Source organism: Cebus imitator, unplaced genomic scaffold, assembly GCF_001604975.1.
Source record: "Cebus imitator isolate Cc_AM_T3 unplaced genomic scaffold, Cebus_imitator-1.0 Scaffold142, whole genome shotgun sequence".
NCBI classification, from domain to species: Eukaryota; Metazoa; Chordata; class Mammalia; order Primates; family Cebidae; genus Cebus; species Cebus imitator.
The window spans coordinates 4,545,906-4,557,301 of NW_016107457.1; the positions used below are offsets into that span (position 1 = coordinate 4,545,906).

Genomic DNA, 11,396 nt, shown 5'->3' on the forward strand with positions numbered 1-11,396 from the left:
AAAAAAAAAAAAAAAAAAATCAACCTGTTTGTTCCTCTAGTACAGAGGATATAACATTCATCTACATCTGATATTTTTCTGCTTGTATGATGGTTATTTACTGTCACTTCCTACCACAATGTAAGCTCCCTGAAAGCAGGGACCCCATAAATCTCGAACCCCATAATTTCCACCTAGACTTCCCACTCATAGGCACTCAAATCTTAGTTTAAGGAACGTATGTCCACCACACATGTCCATGCATACATGCACCTGGGGAACCATGCCAGGGGCAGGGCATAAGAGGGCCATCTCCCTGTTAATTATTAAGACCAAATGAGTACAAAACACCTTTAGACCTGTCTTGAATTTCAGTGTTGAAATGATGATAAGAGGTTATTTAATCTTATATAAAATTTCAAAAATGAAGTCCCACTTGCCAAGAGAAAACTGTTTGTTTTTACAGAGCATACTATTTATTTTGAATATTAACTATGCAATTATACCTCAGAATTTGGTTTATCATACTGTGGTGAGGCTGATTTTCCATTTAATATAAAGGAACACATGTTCCATGCATGCCAGGGACAGGGGATCTGTCCTCCTTGCTCTTGTTTCCCACTCACAGCCCCGCTGACTGTTCTCTGCATTGTGAGTACATTCACTCTCCAAATTGTGCAACACAGAATCAGGCACCATGCTCCCAGTTTCCTGGCATTATATCACTGTTTTGCTTAAAAGAAAGAAGTGTTTGAGGTTAATCATAAAGGTAAATGCAAGTTTGTAACAACCAGGGAAAAGGCATGAAAGTTCAGGGATAAAGTTTAGAGGCAGAATACAATTTGTGAGAGTTAAAAGATAAATTTAGAATCTGTTATTTTGAATCTAATTACATTTCCAGTGGCAGTGGCTGATAAAGGTCTAAAATCTTAATTCTAATCAGTAAATAAATAGAATGAGAATTTATCTTCTAGGAATTCTACTTAAATAAATTTGAAATTATTTCCTTACTAGATGTTTTCTTGCATATGCCTTCCAATGTATTTTGTTTCAAGGGACTGCTATAAACCATTATTAATGGTTTGCTTCTTAAGGATTTACGATCAAGATGTACAGGAGAGCGCCTTATTTTGGGGGGGTTCTATATTCCATAGCAGGCGGGAATTGGGGTGTGGAAAAGGAGCTGCCCACAGGGTAGCCCTGGGAAGTGGAGGGAGTCGACTCTCAGGGAGTCGACACAGAGAAGGCTGACAGCTAAGAAGTATTGTGCAGCTGGAAGGACCATCCAATGCAGAAGGGGAGAGGACCAAGGTCACTAGTCCTGTTGAAGGGCAAAGATGAAAAGATAGAGTAGCAATAATGTTGGTTGCTAGGAAGTTTTCTACATACTATAATTTTGGTTTTAGTTTTTAAAAAATGGGGTGGAACCAACAGAAGATTTCTACTGTTTCAATTTTCCAAGTAAGAATGTTGTGGCAGCTGCTACAAGCTACCTACTCAGCAGCCATTCCCTCCTTCCCTTCCTTGCTAATAGACTTCTTCAGTTAGAAAGGACAGATCCATGACCATAGGAAAGAGAGGTCTCTTCTTCAACCCTAAGGGTGAATCATAAGACTTTAGACTAGTGTAGTAATCCATTCATTTATTCAACAATTGTTAATTGAGTACTTACTATGAATCAGGCATAATTCTAAGCATTAAGGATATAGCACTGAATGAAACAGATAAAGCTCTTGCCCTCAAGGAGCATATATTTTAGTGGGAGGAATGAATGATAACTAAGTACATAAACGAAGAGACTATGTCAGTAGGTGGACTAGTGAGAACAATTAAGCAAAGTGAGCTAGGAAATAATGTGTTGAGAGGTCAGAGACGGTGGTTCTTTTACACAGGATGGTTAGAGGGGACCCCTATGAGAAGGGAGTGAGTCATGCCAATATCTGGAGGCTGGAAGGCCTTGACGAAAAGTCAGGCTGGGTGTATTCAAAGACCAACAAAGACGCCAGAGTGTTTAAAACAGAGACAGGAAGGACAGAAGGAGACCCAATCAGACAGGGAATACAGAAGCTGAGTGGGAGGAGGTCAGATTGTGTAGGCCCACTACACTTTGGCTTTTATCCTACCTACAATGGGAAACTGCTGGAGGGTTTGAAAACATTATTTGCAATTTGTTTTAAAAAGAGCTCTTTAGCTGTCATGATGTCCCCTGGTCAGTGATTGGTCTAAACATTGTCATCTGATGTCATAGTTATTTAGCACATTTTGAGATGGATATTCAGAGGAGTTGCACACACAGAAACAGCCCTAAAAACAGTCCTCTGTAAGGCAGATTTCCATCTGTAGAGAAAATCTATCTTAGTGAAGTAAACAGCAGAGGCACAGGCTTTCTGAGGAGTCTTCTTATCCAGATCTAGGAAATATTAACTCATAGAAAAAGAAAACTTAATGTCTGACACTTTTAAAAGGTCCAACAGAGAAACTGCTATCACAGACTACCATCTATTCTTTCTGATGGCTGCTACCTGTGAGGCTTCATCTGCATACCAAGACAGCCTTTGCTCACCATGCCTTTTCTCCCTCTCCCTCTCATAACCTGTCACCAGGTTCTCAGCCTCTATTACTTCCTGTATTGGTATAAAAGCTTCAATCATCTGGCTGTTCATTGAGTCTCATATTTGCAAGATTCCTGTATCCATGTGTGCATTAATACATTTGTATGCTTTTCTCCTGTTGATCTATTATCAATTCATTTCAGTAGATTTAGACTTGAACCTTCAGAGGGAAAAATTTCAACTTCCCCATATCCACGATGTGCAAGGCACTAGGCTGGGCTCTGGGTAACACACACTGGCAATTAAACTAACCTGCTCCCTATCCCTGTGGACTTACAGTCTAGAAGAAGAAATAGATAACAAATAAGTAAATATGCACGTATGTGTGAAATTGCAAAGTGGAATAAATATTGCAAAGCAAATGAAAAAGGCACAGTGCTGGAGAATAAATGAACGGAAGAATGAACTAACACACTCTAACACATGTTTAATTTGCCAGAGTAACCAACGACAAAACTGCTCAAAGCTATTTTCTTGTTTTTTTTTCCACCATCTGTGAGAGGAGGAGGGTCAAGGAGTGAAAAGAAGACAGGATTCAGTCAGAAGAGCTGAGTCCTGGTTCCTCCACATAAGGCCATAGTTGCAGAAGTGATAAATATTCTAAACCTCAATTTTTTAGTTGACTTTCCTCATTCATAAGGTTGTTGTGAAAAAAAGAACAAAACTAATCAATATAAGTGAACTGCTATGAAACACTGTCTATTATGTATTTTCTTGATAAATATTTATTGAGTGTTGTCTTTCAGTTGGACTCCTGTGCTAGTAGCTTGTTATACAGAGCTTCAAGAAGTCAAGCTTCAGGCCATAGTCACAAAGAGCTCAGCTCTGATTTGGAGAAATAAATAAGTACCTAGGGTGCGGTTATGCACTAATAAACCCACAGTAAAGTCAAAAAATGAAACCATCAAAAGTGGGAGAATAAATACATAACTATGTGTGTGTGCACTTTTCTTTAAAGATGTGTTTGAGACAAATGAAAGTAAAATATCATATAAAAGATTGATTTTAAAAGCTTTCTCAATGCATTATTAGAGACGCAAACCAGTATTTGTCATCATTTGTATCTATTATTGTAGATAGTGAGAATAAACATTTACAGTGTGATGTTGTGATGCTATGTGAATCACCAAAGATTAAATAATCATCAGTATACATTTATGTGAAATATTTTTGCTTGTATTTTATAGATGTGAAAACAAATAATTCATTCATAATAATCAATTCATAATAAAAATGATCACTCTTTCCAGAATTTTAGCTTGCTGTAACACACTATTCTATGAAGACAATGTCAGATAAATTAGCTTTCTCTATTACAAAAGAAAAGCGCTTTCTAATTTAGATTATGGATTATGAAAAGTAAATGGTTTGTGGATAAACTGAAGATGCTTTTGCTAAAATTAGAAATTTTTAAAGAAGAAAATGATTTGAAAAGGTTGTACCTACAGCTAGAATTTCTCGAGTTGAAGCAAAGCCTTTATGTATTTAAATTAAAATGAAAATAGAAAGTTTAAAATATCCCTCTTGCACCTTTAAAAATATTCACTGTGTTAATTCAATCATTAAAGTTCTTTGATTCACAAGTTCTACAAGTGATTTATCTGAAGAAATCGAATTTTTATAACTGAATTGATGATGCATTTTGATTAATTAGCTCTAAAGAACCTCAGAAATCATCCACGTCAATATATCCTAAATGGCTTATTTCTTTTTCAAAACCTTTCTCACATTCCTACTTGTGTTTAGTTTGATCTTTAAATAAAATGTTATATAAAATGCTCCCTGGAAAGTGTAGTGCTTGAAAAAAATTCATGGAATAATGAAAGCAATATTCTCAAACAAAATAAAATAAACAACACAAAAAAGTGAGGAAACGTCTTTAAAAAATCATTTTGGCAATTTTGTAGCAATTGCAAAAGCCGATGTTACTGGTGCTCTTACAGAAACAGTGCTACTCTGCTTAACTGGGACCTACACTGTTCATGCCTCTGGATTGTCATAGTTCCCTGATTCCTTCCTGTTCCTGTCACAGCTTAACTCCTGTCCTCTGCAAGAGACTAAGTCATATGGCTTTTGATGTTTTCTCTGTTGATAGTTCTTGTTAGGAATAAGATGGGAACAGAAGCCGAAGTCATTTATAGAAAAGAAACAAATGGATTATTGGTTGATAATTATTTCCTGTCAAGTTATAACCCCAATCAGATCAATGACCATGACCATCATGCTCAATAGTGTACCTGGTGTGGAGACTGGTGCGGTGTTCAGTAAATATTGCTTGGATAAAATGACTCCTGTCAGTCTTGAATCTCACTAATATGTATGATAAAGGCCGATTGCATAAACATGACAAAATCACTGGAATATTAATCATTAAATTAAGGTAACGGGTCAATTAGAGTTCTTACTACCCTTGGAGAGGTCATAATGAATGATTATCAGCACGTGCTGCAGAGCTCAGTATTATTATCTGGGTAACTTGCCATCACTGAAGGGAAGGGAGGACAGTGTTCTGAGAGCTTGTGACACAGGGAGTATAACCCCAGCAAGGAGCACTGCTGGGATGACAGAACAGAGAGACACCGCCACAGGGAACCTTGAACTCTAAGGGGTAGCAACAGGATATTGCGAGCAAAAGACACAGAAAGGAAAGCTGGGATGGAGAGCAAGATGGAAGAGTACACCATGATAAATCCTGCACGTATTGTTTTGGGTAAGGACCAGCCTATCTCTCTATGTGTGCCAGGTTAAGAAAACAAAAGAACCTAATCAACACCTTGGTTACAAAATTCACGCAGCCTCTCTATTTTTCAGCCTTACTAGACAAATGCAGACAAGCTTGTAAAGATTCAAACGTAGACAAATGTAAACAAGACTGTAAAGATTCAATGAAATGGTATACCTGGCAGTATCTGTCAAAAAGAAACACTTCATAAGAAGTTTTTTGGTCCTGGCACAGTGGCTCATGCCTGTAATCCCATCACTTTGGGAGGGTGAGGTGGGCAGATCACGAGGTCAGGAGTTCAAGACCAGCCTGGCCAACATAGTGAAACACTGTCTCTACTAAAAATACAAAAAATTAGCTGGGTGTCATGGCGTGTGCCTATAATCCCAAGTACTCCAGTGGTTGAGGAGGAGAATCACTTGAACCCAGGAGGTGGAGGTTGCAGTGAGCCGAGATCTTGCCACTGCGCTCCAGCCCAGGTGACAGTGCAAGGCTTCATCTCAAAAAAAAACAAAAAACAAAAAACAAAAAAACAGTTCTTCAGTTTCCAGAAAGAAACAGATAGCACACTGCAATGAATTAATTTGAGGAGTGTTTTGAAAAGGGACTTTTTGTAAAGACATGGATAGAATATAATGAAACCCCAAGCTCAGTACGGCTGACCACAATGACTACCTGAGGCCCACAGACATGAGAAAAGGGGCAGCTGGGAGAACCTGAAGACAGAGGAGAGTGTGGAGAGGTCTGCCTGACTGGAAGCCAGAAAAAGCCAGTTTACAGCAATCCTGCAGTGGGGAGCTGATATGGTGTGGCTGTGTCCCCACCCAAATCTCCTCTTGAATTGTAGCTCCCATAATTCCCACATGTTGTGGGAGGGACCCCAGCGGAGATAATTGAATCATGGGATAGTTTCTGCCATTCTATTCTTGTAAGTCTCATGGGGTCTGATGGTTTTATAAGGAGAGACCCCTTTTGCTGATTCTCATTCTCTCTTGCCACTGCCATGTAAGAAGTGCCCTTAGCCTTCTGCCCCGATTATGAGACCTCCCCAGCCATGTGGAACTGTGAATCCATTAAACCTCTTTTTCTTTATAAATTATGCAGTCGCAGATATGCCTTTATCAGAACATGAAAACAACCAGCTCCTGCTGGTTCTCTTCCCTGACCAGATCCAACTGGAGCTAAAGCGTAAGGGAGCCCACTCGTGGCATCCATAGGGGTCAGCCTCCTAGAGGCCCAAAGTGAGGTGTGTGGAGAGTAGATTTGTAGGGACAAGAGGAAAAGGGGGCTAACACAGTATCCATAATGGTAACAGTAATTACTATTTTTTGCTTTTGTTATGCCAGCATCTGGCACCAGAATACTCAATGCTTAGCATAATGTCTGGAGCCTGGATGTTCAGTAATAATCTATGAATGAATGGGCAAATTCCCATCCATAATTGCATCTGTAATGCAAAATGTTCACCACTTAAAGAGTCCAATTAACAAGAGCAAGGGCTGCTATAAAGAAAGGACTTTGTATTGCAAAGATACCTTAGGGGAAGAAGTACAGGATTCCTGCCTTAAGGGTATCATTTTGCTTTTGGAGAGAAAGTGGGTGCTTTTGAAGGGAGAAGCCTGCATCGAGGTAGAAGTAAGCAAGTTGGGGGTCTGCACTTTGGTGACTTATCTGTTGGGCAGTAATGTTAGCATCTTCATGAGCAGAAATAGGTTATAAAGGTGGCTAAAAACTCTAGTGGGTATACTTTGGGTTATAAATTGACTGCTATTTGTCAAGGCAATCTCCTGGTGGGCGAGAGATCTGCTCTGGAGATTCTAAGCACATAGATGAACTTGTCCTGTAGGAAGTGTCTGGTGAAGAGGAGGTAAAAGGCTATAATTGCATCTCTAAAGAGCTAAGTAGGAAGTGAAGAAAAGAAGGAAAGAGAAAAAGAGAGAGAAAATAATTAAACTGTCTCATAGGAAAATGAAGGTACTTGGTTAAATATCCATTAGACATTAAACCAGGTTGATATTAAAAGAGGCCTAAGTACAAGTGGCTTAAAAAACACAAGGATAGTTTCTACATAAAAGAAATCTGCCAGCTTGGGCAACATGGTGAAACCTTGTCTCTACAAAAAATACAAAAAGTAGCCAGCTGCACGCATATAGTCCCAGCTACTTAGGAGGCTGAGGTGGGAGGATCTCCTGACCCTGAAGAGGTTGAGGCTGCAGTGAGCTATAATTGCACCACTGCATTCCAGCATGGGTGACAGACTAAGACCCTGTCTCAAAAAAAAGAAAAAAGGAAATAAAAAAAGAAAGAAATCTGGAGGCAGACTTTCCAGAACTGAAAACAGATACAGAGGTTCCGTTAAGTCATAAGGGACCGTGGTCCCTGGTTCTCTTCTTCTTTCTATTCCTCTGGGGTGGCTTTCAACCTTGAGGTCTTACAGTCTTTGAAGATGCATCTTATGATCCAAGATGGTTGTGTCAACCAAAAGATATCTGAGACAGGTCTCAGTCAGTTTAGAAAGTTTATTCTGCCAAGATTAGGGATGTGCCTGTGACACAGCCTCAGGAGGTCCTGACAACATGTGTCCAAGGTGGTTAGGGTTTTTATACATTTTGCTTGCTTTTCTACATTTTAGGAAGACATAAGCCATCAATCAATATGTGTAAGATGTACATTGGTTTGTGACAACTTGAGGTGGGGGCTTCCAGGTCATAAGTAGATAAGAAACAAAAGGTTGTATTCTTTTGAGTGCTTGATCAGCCTTCCACTGAATGCACAATTTAGTTTGGCTCAGGGAATCTTCATTTTTACACAAACAAAAGGCAGAGGAAGCAATCAGATATGCATTTGTCTCAGATGATGAGTTCTATCTGTCCTTTGTCCTCAGGGAACTTCCTTATCGATAAATTGTGAGGGAGGTATGTAGCTTTTTGTCTTTGTAGCTATCTTATAAAATGAAAGGCAGGTTTGTCTGACATAGTTCCCAGCTTGACTTTTCCCTTGGCCTAGTGATTTTAGGGCCCCAAGATTTACTTTCCTTTCACAGCTGCCAGATCTCCAGATATTATATCCACATTTCAGGAAATGAGACAAAGAAAAGGGGAAGGGGCGTTAGCTTTCTCTAAGTTGTTCTACCGGAACTCCCATATGGCATTAACTCATATCTTTTTGGCCAGAATTTAGTCACAAAGGAGATGGAGAGGTGGCATTTTTCTGAGTACATTGTTACCTTGAATAAAATCTGTTATTGCTGTGGAAGAGGTCAGCATTCTATCGAACAGACAGTATGGACTTCAAAGACTAAATTTTGAGACTTGAGAAAAGATAGTTACAGAAGAGCCACATAAGTTATCTTTGCTTACCTGTTTGCTAGACTGAGTCTGAACTAGCTGAATAAACTAGTGATCCCAGACAATTATCTGGTTATTAGAAGAAAAAGAAACCATCACTGAGCTATTGGTGGTAGTACGGATGGGAATTTTATCTTCCATTTAAAATTTTCTGAGCCCCTCCTCATCTGACTAGTTGTGAGCCCACAAAGCAAGCCATCATGCTGTTGAATTAAATCCCAGCTTGTCCCCCCAGAATAGTTCAAAAACGATCCTGAAACATCATTAAAACTAGGACTTAATTAAATTTTTTGAGACAGAGTCTCACTGTGTCACCAGGTGCCAGGCTGGAGTGCAGTGGCGCGATCTCGGCTCACTGCAACCTCCGCCTCCCGGGTTCAAGCAATTCTCCTGCCTCAGCCTCCTGGGTAGCTGGGACTACAGGCACATGCCAACACGCCGAGCTAATTTTTGTATTTTTAGTACAGACGACGTTTCACCATGTTGGCCAGGATGGTCTCGATCTCTTGACCTCATGATCCTCCTGCCTTGGCTTCCCAAAGTGCTGGGATTACAGGCATGAGCCACCATGCCCAGTGGTCTTCAAATATTTTAAAAATAAAATTCAGAAAAAAACTTAGAAAAGTACAAAGGACAATATATAAAACTCTTATGTACCCATCAGTGATAATAGAAAATTAACATTTAATATCCACACGATTATAAAAAACTGCATAGTTACCTATTCTATTGTGTAGCTTATATTATAAATTCCTGTTGCTACTTAAATTGTCTTCCAAATTATTTTGATAATTTTCTGCATCTGTGGATTCAACAAATCGTGGATCAAAAATATTTGGAAAAGCCAATAAACAATGACAAAACAACAATAAAAACAATACAATGTTTATATTTAACCATAATAAAAATAATCTAAATTTTATAATATAAAAGTATAACAACTATTTACATAGCACTTACATTGTACTAAGTGTTATAAGTAACCTAGATATGATTTAAAGTACACAGGAGGATGTTCATGAGGAGGTTCATAGGTTATATGCAAATACTATACCGTTTTATATCAAGGACTTAAGCATCCACAGATTTTGGTATCTGGGGACGAGGGGAGGATCAGAATCAATTCCCCAGGGATACTGAGGGATGGCAGTACAAATAACACTCCAACAAAAATCAAATACAGATGTGTTGTAAGAGCTAAAGTCAGGGCCAGCTTCGTGTGTGTGGACATGTGTAGTCACACAGCGCCACTGTATTCAGAAGGGCCTCATGTATGGTTTAACACTCTGCTGTAGCTGTCTTGAAATTCATTGTATTAGGTTGGGGCAAAAGTAATTGCGGTTTTGCCATTTTTCTTAAGTGATGGCAAAAACCACAATTATTTTTGCAGTAACCCAATAATTTTTTAATAAGGGGCCTCACACTTTTATTTTGTACATTTTATTTTGTACTTTATTGTGTACAGAACCTGATCAATATGCATGTGTAGAAAGATACAATATTGATATATTAACTGACTTGTTTATTTCCCCATCCTCCTTTGTCTCCTGTGACTCTCCTCACCTCCACCGGAGCAGCTCCTGGGAAGAAATCACAGAAGAGAAAGGAAGACTGAGCGGGCAATTCTCTGCATTTGGCTTTAAAATAGGCCATTGTAAACAATTGCCTTGAGGGAAAAAAGAAGAGAGTTTTGATGGGTTGCAAAAGCCTGGATTCTAAAGGCTCCAGAACAGAACAATAGTTTTAGAAGAAATGTTCTCCGTTTTAGACAGTTTTGACCCCCTTTGATTGAAATCTCTCCTTAAGAAAGCAGAGGGATCCTATGCTTGGGTCCCCACTGCGGGGGCTGGTCCTTTGAGAAAGCTCTGGGGATCCAGCAGCAGGGAAGAGCTGTGCCTCACTTCCACTGTGGAGCTAGGAGAGGCGGCAAGCTTCACAGATGCCCGCTTGGCAGCGTGGTGGGGAAGAAATGGAGTAGAAATGATGGAAGGAAGGGGTGTCTGAACAGAGAAGCCTGAGACACCCTTACATGATTCCTGAAACCCAGGAGGGATGGAGGAGCAACAGGATGCTTTCTAGAGAGACCAAGTGATGGTCAAAGGCCATTGATAGAAAGCTGGACCCAAGAGGCTTTATAGTTAGGAATGAAAGGGCTCTGTGTGTACTTATGTCCCGAGCCTGGGTGAGACAGAGGGTATCCCAGAGGATGCCAGTGAGGTCAGACAAGCACCAGGACCAGAGCCCTTGCCTGAGGCCTTAGAACTGCCTAACCCACTCCCACCAAATTAGGCCCAACCAGGGCAAGAACAGTCTCCTTAATATTAGATATCAAGGTAATGAGATATGATCTAGAAAATGTCAGTTGCAAAAAAAAAAAATTTTTTTTTTTAATTTACTAAACTTGCACCTGTGACCTGGGATTCTTACCTATGACACATATTTTTCATGGGTGCTAATATTTGAATTCACATATCTCCTTAGAGCTCACCTAACACCTGAAAAAAAAATGTGACTTAAGAATAAACACTCTTCTGTTCTTTGAAGTGTTTTTACATTTCATTAATAGTTGAACTGGTGTCTGGCTCCTAAGATACTTCGATAAACATTTCAGACATAGACATTATTCACATCACGTTTATAATTTTAGTGGAGTGATTTCTCAGACTTGGCACACTTTAGCAGTGGAACCCTCTTTTCAAACAAAATATAAAGAAATCCTGTATACAGACAGTTAGG

The 11,396-nt window shown here is 39.4% G+C and overlaps 1 long non-coding RNA gene across 1 annotated transcript in view; it reads right to left on the bottom strand.

Moving 5' to 3' along the window:
* The window catches only part of LOC108313784, a 15,371-nt gene extending 4,216 nt beyond the window's left edge, over window positions 1-11,155 (bottom strand). The window contains exons 1-3 of the long non-coding RNA XR_001829228.2: window positions 11,088-11,155; window positions 10,179-10,237; window positions 9,382-9,462 (exon numbers count right to left, since the gene is read on the bottom strand). This is a non-coding gene — a long non-coding RNA (uncharacterized LOC108313784). The remainder of the gene's footprint in view (window positions 1-9,381; window positions 9,463-10,178; window positions 10,238-11,087) is intronic.
* Window positions 11,156-11,396: the final 241 nt, after the last annotated feature.